This window comes from Pholcus phalangioides, unplaced genomic scaffold, assembly GCF_987345545.1.
Source record: "Pholcus phalangioides strain wild (caught in Gottingen) unplaced genomic scaffold, Ppha-v1.0 ptg000031l_1, whole genome shotgun sequence".
Taxonomy (NCBI): Eukaryota; Metazoa; Arthropoda; class Arachnida; order Araneae; family Pholcidae; genus Pholcus; species Pholcus phalangioides.
This window is the reverse complement of record NW_028301621.1, coordinates 9,987,947-10,000,000: the sequence shown is the minus strand read 5'-3', so window position 1 is coordinate 10,000,000 and position 12,054 is coordinate 9,987,947. Positions and strand designations below refer to the sequence as shown.

General features: G+C 36.1%; 1 protein-coding gene across 1 annotated transcript in view; it reads left to right on the top strand.

The window, feature by feature from the left end:
• The window catches only part of LOC149067383 (receptor-type guanylate cyclase Gyc76C-like), a 315,737-nt gene that overhangs the window by 9,175 nt on the left and 294,508 nt on the right, over positions 1 to 12,054 (top strand). The gene's annotated exons all lie outside the window — the stretch shown is intronic.

Here is a 12,054-nt window from a genome sequence, read left to right as displayed (position 1 = left end):
ATATTCTCAAATTTTGCGCTGATGAAATTTCTAATTACCTTTTAATTATCTTCAACGTCTCATTAAACTCATCTAATTTACCCTCTGACTGGAAAATTAATAAGATTATCCTGATTCATATATATAAATCAAGATCTCTTACAAATCCCCTTAATTTCAGACCAGTCGCTATCACGTCTACTTGTTGCAAGCTTTTTGAGCACATAGCTGCCAAGGAAATCCGCTCACACACACACCTTGATTTCAATAAACTTCTTTTTCTCAAATCAACATGGCTTTCGTTCATCTTTATCAGTAACTACCCAATTAGCTCTTTTCATACATGATTTATCGGGCAGTATCGACAAAAACGTCCAAACTGATGTAATTGTCTTGGATTTCTCTAAAGCTTTTGACAGGATGCCCCACATTAAACTTCTACTCAAACTCCAAAAACTTGATCTATGTGTTCAATTGCTTAAATGAGTGGTAGCCTTCCTTACCAACCGCAGTCAGTTTGTCTCCTTCATGGGCCAGAGCTCCCCATTTCTCCAAGGTTCGGTCTGGCATTCCCCAGGGTTCGGTCCTCTCGCCATTATTGTTTTTAATTTATATAAACAATCTTCCTAATTACATCAATTGCCATATCAGACAGACTCTTTGCAGATGATTGCGTCATCTACCAAACAGTGCACAACGAATCTGTGTGACCAAGCATCTCTCCAAAACAATCTCTTCATTGCATCGGAATGGTGCTCGTCCTGGCAATTACACCTTTAATTCTTCAAAAACAGTTTTTATTAAAATTACTCTCAAAAGTCTTCCCCTCGATTCTTCTTACACTATCAATAACTCCTTCATCACAGAATTTTTCTAATTATAAATATCTGGGTGTAATTATTTCTGCCGACCTCCGTTGGAATCTCCATGTTGATTACCTCTTTCATAAGTGTCTCCAAAAACTCTTTTTTTCTTCGTCGGAACCTCAAAAATTTCACCCGTCACCTCAGACTTTTCTGCTTCCAAACCTACATCCTTCCTGTACTTTCATATACCTGTGAAATCTGGGACCCCCCCATACTCTGTCAAACATAGACAAATTAAAATCTATTCAAAATAAATCTGTCCCACTTCATTCTTAATTGTTGGTCATCCTCTGACTCCGTCACTGAACTCAAGCGCTAACTCAATATGCAACCGCTTTTCACCCGTAGACAATCTCTCGATTAACTTTCCTTTCAAAATCCTCCACGGCCATTTTCATATCGACACTTCCAATTTTCTAACTCCAGCTTCATACTTTTCAAAAAGAATTAACAATTCACAAAAATCGAAATCTATCTTTGCATCCACAAGATCGTTTCAAATATAGTTTCTTTCCTCGAACAATAACCGACTTGAACAACCTCCCGTCAAACATTACTGATTGCACAACAGCTTCGGATTTCCTTTGTAACATCAATTGTCTCTGTCAAACTTCACCACCGCATTCCCTTGTATAGGCCTCGGCCAAACAATATTGTATAAATAAATAAACAGATATTTCGGTGGTGTTGTAGTTGAAGAGAATATTTCCGGGAATTTCAGAAGGGGGTTAGTAAAAAATGAATTGTTATTATGCAATGGAGTTTTGACGATTGATTTGAAATAATATAATCGCGAAAGAATATTTCTTTGTTTTTCATTCTTTGAGTCAAGAGTAATGCGATTTCATTGAAGAGTCATTGCGATTCTGTGTTCTCCGGCTATTATGAATAGACTCAAAGGAGACACGATTTAGAATTTTTGCTTCATACAAGTCATAATATTCATTCTGCGTCATACATAAAATAGGAGCTTGACTCTGCCTAATTAAAAAACGGGATCTTGACTCTAAATTGTTTATAAAACGTGTTCCTATGTGTTCCTCACTTTATCTAAAAAAACAATATCTTATCTCTTGAACAATCCGTATTTTATTCATATTAAATGTTTCCCTGTCTGGAGGTAAACTGTTTGGAAGATTATCTTTAGTTGACAGACATTTCGGTTGTGTTGCAGTTGGAGAAAATTAGGGCTGGTCCGATTAATCGATTAATCGTATTGGTTAATCGATAATTTGTTAATCATGGTTAAAAATTTTAGTTCGGTTAATCAACTCGATTAATCCGATCAAAATTCCATTAAAATTTTTATTAAAAGTTTATAATTTAACTTGGTTTAGTTCACTAAACCTATAAAATGTTAAAATATGTTCCTATACATAACACTTCAGATAAGTGACTGTCACACAAGTGTCGATTCACCTCAAACTAGTGATGGTTTCTAAAATCACTGATTTAAAAAAAAACGACAAGATCAAAGTTAAGAAATTTAAGGACATGACAAGCATGTTCAGCATATCGTTCCTCTTATGCCAGAGACATGAATAAGAAAATTTTCACTTTTTGAGTTTATCAGTTGGTTGCATCACTTATTTTGATATCTAAGTTTTTTCCAGAAACGGAAATTGTGTATCTTTATTTAAACACATTTTACAAAATATTTTAGGAGAACAACTTTCATGGAGTAGCATTCAAAAGTCGTTTTCCAAGTTCTAGAAATTTGCACGTTCATGTTTGTGGTAAAGGGGGACTATATTAAAAAATAGCTTCAAGTGGGCGGCCTTTATTTCTTAATCCATTTCTATACTTGTTTACATCCACTCGGGTGGGGGGGGGGGGTAGATGCGTGAAATGTGCATAGAATATATTTTTTATAGAACATTTATTATTTCGAACTGGTTTGCGTCAGTATGTTCGGTCGATGTTACATGGTATGAATGGATCACATATTCAACATTTGGGAGACTGATAAATCGCATGTATATAATGTATATTTATTAAAGCAATAATGTGTGTGACGTATAAATGGTTTCATATGTAATAACCTCGGGAGCATCAAATTCCTTCTCGCGTAATGTTGATGGTGCTCCCGGGGGTAGAATGTACAGTACGTACAACTTTTGACCGAACGATGGCGATATCTTAGGTTCTAAAAGTTGTAGAATGAAGCGGTTTTCTCACCAAAAATCATGGTTTGTGATTTTCTACCCGACTATGTGCAATTCGTCTTGATGAGGAGTCATCTACATATATATATTTAGTATTGTTCAAACTTCAAAATCTTCAATATAAACCATTATTTTTTCTACCTTATCTATCTGATTTATCGCATTGTATTGACCCTAAAAATAAAATTTCATCGCTGTAAGTATAAAAATGAGAGAGGTATGAGAGAGTAAAAATGTGTTTGGTGACACTCCCAACATTGAGAAACTGAATTTGAAGGTTGATTGCAAGGGGAAAACACACACACACCAAAGAAGTTTCGTACGATAAGTACTCCATATGCTACGCAAGTGTTTAGATTTAGTGCTATTAAAAAATAAATAGCTTTTATTTTATGGAGGTGTGAAAAACAAACTTTTTTTTTTTTCATTACGCTTCATTTTAGTGACTTTATATCCGTCATTGAACGAATATTTATACCATAATTATTTCAAATGATGTGTCACAAATTGTTTGTGACGACAATTTCGTCAATTTAGAAAAAATGTAAGAACTTTCCGGCGATCGTTGCACTATTTTATATAATTTTTGTTTCATTTTGGAATTCCCCAATTTTTAATAATACTAAAAAAAAATATGGATGAAACGAAATGCCGTGGTTTTAACAGAGACGATTCCACCAATTGCCACTACCCTAAACTTGGCGCACACTAAGATGATTTACGCTATTGGGAGAACCGTTATTTATTGATTATTATCTCCATTAATATTAACAGCAATATAATCGTATGGTATTGATTTGTGAGTTCTTTGCATATTATTACATTTACCATTTCAGCTCATGAATGTTGTCTAAGGAATAGAACGAATTTCTGAAACAGTTGTTTGTTTACTCGAATACTTAAAAAACAAAAATGTTTCAAAAACTGGATGGTTGACTTATCTATCGTATCACCGTATACTTAAAACAATAATTGCCCATTTCAGTAAAGTTATGAGCTTCGTATTTGAACATTTTCACATAATTTGTCATGAGAAATTTTTCAATGAGTTTCAAATTTATATCTACTATATGGTCGTTAAAAGTGATCATTTTCATATAATCGCTCGTATCTTGCAAAATAGAGGTCAGATTGGAATGAAAATTGATTCTGTTGTGTTTTCGACTATGCTGATTTGAATGAAGTAAAACTTAATGTATGCTTTTATTCATAAATTTTTGAAATATGTTTAAATAATTCATAACTCATATTTCAAAAAAAAAATGCCAAATTCCAAATTTATTATGTTTGGCCCGTTAGAACCTATCATTTAAAGTAAAAAGTAATGAGATCCCTATATTATTTCAGCAATTATGCTCAAAAACAAGATGTTTCTGTTTAACATTACGACACTCATTTTTCAATAATTTATATTTCGCTAACTGTTCGTTCAAAATTGATGAAATTTTGTGTTTCGGCGTTTCTTGAGACACTGAATCCAAATATGGAAGAAAAAAAAATGGGGTTACCATTGGACTTTCAAAATTTTTACCTATTTTTAACATCTAGATGACCCCTTACGAAAAAATGAACTTAATACACTTATGGAAGATCTTAAACGAAGAAAAATTCACCAACACTACGTTTGTTATGAATGAATGGCATTTGAAAATATTGGATTAAAATTCGATTAATCGGTCTATTAATCGATTAAAACTTTTTGATTAACCACTTAAAAATTTTAATCGATTACCAGCCCTAGAGAGAAAATACTATCAGGAATTCCAAAAGTGGTTGTAAAACACTCATTTCTGTGTATTTTTTGTACGCAATGAAGTTTCTTGACAATTGACGTGATAATTGAAGATTCTTTGCGATTCTGTAGGTTTTTAGGTCATGAAAATCCCAGCCCTACTAATAATATATTTTGAAACCTCTGATAATTTTCAGAAAGAAGAGACTCGAAACTTTAATTTTTTTTTGGCTTAAAAATTATTCAGAATTTTACGCTAAGGAGTTGAAAACTTCTAATTAACTCCCGTGTTCCCATTTTCTTGGCACAAAATTCTTTACCGAGTTATATCACGTTTATAATGACGTAGACTGATCCTAATAAAGTGGCCCAGTTTCAAGTCAATCGATATGGAAATAACGCAAAAATGATAAAGCACAGGGCTATCAATAGTATTTTTATCATTCTAGAACATCGTAGAGATAAATTATTTATATTTTTATACGCCACTCCCCTCCATTCATTCATCAGTCTCTGGATGTCAGAGAAAAAACTCGTGAATGACAGATTCCGTCATTCGCAAGACTTTCATTATTATTGTTATCATCTCTGTGTCTTTTTTTAAGTGGGTAACACGAAACTCTCGGGAGTGTCCACGGGAACTTGACTCCTCGTTCAAAGTTCGGAAGCTGTTTTGGAATGATTTCATTTTGTCAAGTCGACTTTGTTTTGATTCGATGATGTTGATTTTAGGCCACCACTGGTGCTCTATGGATCGCAACAGCACCAAACTGTCTAACGGTGACAACTTGATGATGATGTTTCGAACTTAATTCATATCTGTCAAGCAGCATCGTTTTTGGAAGATATTGGTTTCTGTGGAATAATATTTTCGTAAAATGAGACTCGAGTTCGTTAATAATATCAATCACCTAATCTAACGAATAGCGCATGCGCTCAATAAGAAAATATTTCTGACGGATATTTTTTTAATTATACGCGTTTAAACCTTATTTCAACTTTATAAATCACTTTGCTCAACCTTGTATTTATTTACAACACAAGATCGTGCCACTGTATTATTTATAAATCGTGATGTTGACTTTACCTCAGTAAACAATCCGCTTCATTTGTAAGAGAATTTCTTGACCTGTATCTTATTTTTAAGACATAATCTCCAACGCCTGTAATTTGTGGGTCAAGATCTTAACTCTGACTGCTCATTTATAAGACATCATCTTGAGTATCTTTCTTGTGAGACATGGTCTTGCATCTCCTTTCATTAGGCATGGTCATGAGTCTATTTCTTTGTGCTTTCTTTGATCTTGGGTCACTTCTCTTGTGTGTCATGATCTCGAGTCTATTCTTTGTTAGTAACCATATCGAGTTACCTCTTTGTGAGTCGTGATTTTGAGTATCTTTGTCTTGTGCCATAATCTTGAATATGTTTCGTGCGTCATAATCTTGTGTCTTCTTTGTGTGTCGTGATCTTGTATCTTCTTTATATGTCATGATCGTGTCTTCTTTGTGTGTCATAAGCTTGAGTATCTTATTTGTGATGATATTGAGTATCTTTTTATTTGTAATGATCTTGCGTCATCTTTGTGAGTCACGACTCTGAGCCGCCACTTTGTGTGTCGTGATCTTGTATTCTTTGTGTGTCGTGATAGTGTCTTCTTTGTGTGTCGCGATCTTGAGTATCTTTTTATTTGTGATGCATCTTACTATTCGTGACGATCTTGAGTCATCTTTGTGAGTCATAATTTTGAGTCTCTTCTTTGTGAGTCGTGATTTTGAGTCTTTTTTTCTTTTGTACGTCATGATCTTGTGTCGAATCTTTTTTGTGCGTCATGATCCTGAGCCTCTTTTTCTTTTTCGTGTCATCATTTTGAGTTTCCGTGCGATGACCATTGTCGACTCTTTGGCTTATTAGATAAGGAATCGGATTTAACTTTGATTAAGGAATTGAGTATATTAAATAAAGCTTACGTCCATTGAAAGATGTTCTCGTGGCAAAGGGCCGTCGTCGGTACTACAGTCGAATCCCGTTCTAACGAACGCCAAGAGACCGAAGGAATCACTTCGTTAAAACGAAATTTCGTTATAAAGGAATTCCAGGTTGTTAAGCATTGTTTCTATGTAAACTTATTTGGGGGATTAGAAAAGTGGTCGTTAAAACGACATTTTCGCTATAACGGTATTCGTTAGAACGGGATTCGACTGTAGTTCATGTTCCTAACGTTTTTTTCCCAACATCATAAGCAGGAGGCGTCTAGGTTGCGTTACTCGATACTAAATTCGAATACTCGTTTCTAGCCACTTTTTCAAGACCTTTAAGGTATCCAACTACGTTTAAAACGTTATTTTGGAAGAAAATATCAATTTTCACTTTTTTCCCGTGAAAGCCAATTTCTTGTATTAATGCAAAAACAGGTCTTGTTTTGTTTATAGGACACTTGGTTACGTCTACTTTAGTTTCGCGTTTTCACATCAAGTAATCCGTGAATAAAAACTTCAAACGCGTTTTACGGGGAATGCTATTTTCGGCATTTTACTTGGGTTTGAAATGGGATTTCTAAAAATCTATTGATTGTATCATTACAAGATTTTAATATGAAATTTTGACAGATTTTGTACCAAAATCCCACATAAATTTGTCTAATTACGGAGTTTTATACACCATATGCTAAATGAAATTTCAAAAAAATGCACACGTACATCAACAGATTTGGGTGTAATTTATGAGAATACCATACAATCCTTTAAATTTTGGTACCAAACCTGCATCATCACTAGTGAAATCTATCGTGACTTTTTAAATCGTGTTTCGAATATTAAATGAGTTTTGCTCAAGATTTGACACAAAAAATGATTTTTTTTCCCTAAGAAATGACATAGTGCAAAATTTATTATTATTTTTCACCATTTTGAGACATTTTGTCAAAAAGTATTACAGTATTAAGGTTCGCTCCAGTACTATTTTATAGAGAAAAGTGACGAGGACGAGAAACGTAGTTGAATACCTCATACCAATGCTCGCTCCGTGTACTCGAGATTTTCGGTTTTTGCCAGGTACTGCTGTGTTTTGACTGTTCATTGTGAATAATAAATTGATATCAAGTGAGTGGCATCTTAGCGTTCGGAAGGATGTAATTGGACAAAAAGAGCCGAGGCAATCCAATTGTGAAAGGATGACGTCACTCTCCGCTACAATACGAAGGTTTTTAGCAACTGGCTGTTACAAAGATGAATTTTTAGAAAGAGAGAAAATTCAACTGCCTCTTTGCGGGGAATCGAATCCACGTCCTTTCACTTTCCTGGTGAACGCCATAAACCACTAGACTACAAAGGCAACGAACGTCTCAATTTTTCTTTGGAGCTCGTGTGCACTGAAAGGGAACGTGCATGGATGGCCGGACCAGACTCAGGCCAAGCTAACAACTGCTGACGCTGCCACCAGGTGGCGTCTTTTGAAAGGATGACGTCACTCTCTGGGGGCAGCGCCAGCAGTTGTGAGCTTGGCAAACCGTTTAAGGTCTTTAATACATCTTCAGAGCTTGGCTTGAGTCAGGTCCGGCCGTCTATGTACGGTCCCTTTTATCTTCACCCGTAAAGTGAAAGGACGCGGGTTCGATTCCCCGCATAGGCAGTAGAATTTTCTATCTTTCTAAAAATTCATCTTCGCAACAGCCAGAGTTGTTAAAAAATTTCGCAATCCAGTTGGTTGTATCGCTGATTTCGTTGATGGCCACAGAATGATGCACTAAACTTTGTTCCTTCTAAATTCGGTCCTAATGTAAATAAAAGCACGTGTACGATACCTAACATGATTGGTTGAAGAATATTTCACCTTCCTTACAGTACAACAACCGCCAAAAACATAGTCTCGTTTGCCCCTCATACCATAAAATACCTCATAATTTTTATTTTTTAAAAATATTTATTCTGTATTATTTCAAAGTTATCTGGAAAAAGCGAGGGAAAACTATTTTTTAAAGATCCGTCAAATCATTTTTGCTGCTGTCTTCAGGGTGGGTGTTGACAGGATACGCCTTTCTCACTCAAACATTACCGTTTCTTAAACGGAAGTTTCATTTTATTATTATTATTCCTATTCGCAAACAGATTTGATATACACTTGTACACGCTTCTTCATGAGTTCTTTCAAGAAAAAGGAGCTTTCTCCTTTATCGTTTGATGACATAAATGAAATATGCGTGTCTATCTTGTTTGGCAGAGTCATTTGGAAATTCATTTCTTTGCAGCTGCTCTAGACTCCTATAAACAAAGTTGCTGTCAACAAGATTTTTTTCTCCCTCACACGCTTTGACGTACACTGCACGGGAAGGAGGGGGGGGGGTTGTCACTTATCGTGTGGAATATACGCATTTCAAAAGTATTCCCACTTCTTCTTGAGCAGCTTGTTGGGAGGAAGTGATATTAGTTTCGTCGAAGACGGGGAGCTGAAAAGTCTATAGATTATCGCGAAGACGTGAAGGTGAAGTTTTGAAAATCTGGTTCTCTCGAAAGCGTACTGTTCATTTTTGATTCAGTTAGCCTCATTATGATAGACACTATAGATCCTGTGAGAAAGTCTGGGCCCATTGAAGATCCCAGTCCAGGGTCCCCTGCTGCTGGATGTTGGGGGTCATGGCTCGCTACGTACGCACGGATATAAAACCGAAATCGTCTTGGCAAAAAACGGGATATCAACAACAGGTTGAAGAAATGAAATGATGCGGATGACTCTCTCGTCAAATTGGAAGTGTTACAACCCGTGGATAATTATGAAATATTTAATTATACAGACACGCAAGAAAAATAAAAAGCGGCAACTCAACGGTAAGTTGTTCATAATTTGTTTCATGTTATCATTGGTAGCATATCCGGCCCGGGAAAATCGTACGGCGTAAATTAGCTCAGAAATCGTAGAATTTTGAAGAAAAAAAAAGTAATAAGAAAAAATGAGGATTTTCCACTATCTGCCGTAAGATAAGGTCGCACAAGCTTTTATAACGACCATGGCCCCCACATCCTGCCGCAAGATCTTTCTCCCCTAGGCTGGGATCTTTGGCGGGCCCCTCAGACTAAACTTTCAACAGTCCCTTCTATACAGTAAACTTATCGCGTGAAAGAATAAAAATATGACAAGAATTGTCTTAGGCATCCGGGATGGGGACCTGTCATCCCAACTCTTGAGAAGGGTGCCATAATAACGACAGAATACACCTTATCGAATTTTTTTTGGAAGATATATACTGCTTTCTATCAACTTTCATCAACTGTTTTTATTAAAACGAAATTTGGAAAACAGTGAAAAAAAAAAAATTTTCATCTCAGGTTCTACAATCTCCCGTTTGAGGGAAAAAACGCACGTGTTCGGAACACGTAATGACGAAGCGGGTAAAATTACAACCATAAAAGGATGCAGAGTGATATCAAAAATTGGTACAGCGGCTTGCACTAGGACCCAAGTTTTCTGGAACGGACATTAGTACCGGCAACTGCTCTTCGACAACTGCCAAACACGAGCAAAAATCTTTCTCGTTTTTGGCACACCCAGGAAAAGTGCCAAAAGAGTGGTTGATGGCGTAAGCATTATTCAATCCCCCCCCCCCAACCATTGATGCTGACGTAATACTTGAATGGCCCCTTAGGTGCATCCAATTCAGCCCAAAAACCAAACTTGCAACTGCAAAAAAACAAACTTACTCATCAGAAAACGCGTTTTGATATTTATAGCAGAACGGTCCAATGAATACTGTTAGCAGACGACAGAAAAACAAAATCTTTGATGGTCATGATATCGTTAAGAAATCGAAATCTGACAAAATCATGAGCGAGGGACAAATTATCATTTCATTCTCGACGCACACATCTGTAGCCAAGATGCTAACAAGGAAATGTCTCAAGGTGACGTCCCTTCAAAAAGTTTTGAAAAAATTACCCCTGATTCTCTACTCATTTAAATTATGAATAAATTCGGTGGGATTATTACGGGCCACTCAAAAAAATGTAATTATAAATATTTTGAACGCCAATGGAGGCCAAGAACGAATTTAAAAATCACTCAATCTTATAGAACGTTAGCGACGCCATTCAAACAACACATGAAAAGGTACACCACAGACAAAGAAAGAGAGGGGAAAAAAAAAGAGAAATATATATATATAAAAGTAGAGAGGGGACGTGGGTTCGATTCTCCGCAAGGGCAGTTGGATTTTCTCTCTTTCTTAAACTCTTCTTCGCATCAGAAAGAAAACCTTTCTATGAATAGCGAAGATTGACACTATCCTCGGAAATAAGTAGCTTCTAGAATAGAAAAGCGTTGAACAAAATAATAAAAAAAGTGATAAGAAGGTTTTTTTTTTATAGATATCGCCAAAAAAGTAGCTTAATGTTATAATTTTTAATAATTTTTTTTGTTTCCTCAACCCCCCCCCTTCGCGCACAAGCTGTTGGCGATAAATCTGAATCATCTGTATTAGACTTATAGGCGATAAATATGGTAGCCTTGTTCCCACGTTAGAAAAAAGGAAGAAAGGGAAAGAAAAGATAAAAAAGAAATTAAGGTGGAGTAACAGTATCGATATAATTGGATACTACAGTGCCTTGCTTTGTCGCACTCACCTACAAACTTGTTTTGTAACGTTTTTTATTTGTTCTCTTTCTCACTTCTATGTGCGGTATATATTAGAAGGATTTTATGTGTATATATATATAGTTCTGAGAAATGTACATTATATATGCATAAAGGGGGAATGAGGAGGGAGAAAAAGAGCTGAGGAGAACCACCATCATCGTTATCTCAGTTGTTCGATATCTCGTTTATATATCACGATGGTGGTGGAAGAACGGGGGGGGGGGGTGAACACACACAAACAAATTTGGTTCATAAGGTGGTTACTATACGCCTTTGCGAAGGAGAAAAAAAGAGGTTGAAGAAACAGTCAGCTGGATTGAAATGACTACATGGGCGTTTGGGCGCAATATATCGTCCCTGATCGTAAAGGGATTAATAATTGCATTCCACCGCTATTTTTTTGTTTTTAAGGTTTTTCCTGGGCGAGATATGAATGTGCTTTCACAATTTTTCACAGAACGACACCTTGGGATCCTTTCCTTCAAAGTCTCGATTTTGTTTTCCAAATAAGGGGGTCATTCAAGTATTACGTCAGCAGCGATGGGTGGGGGGGGGGGCGAGGAGGTATCCGATTTGTTGACTTTTGATAACAAGGGGAGGGGGTTCGGATGATGCTTACGTCACCAACCACCCTTTATGAAAATATGAAATTTTCTTAATGGCATCCTGAACTGTGGTTTCTGGGCACCT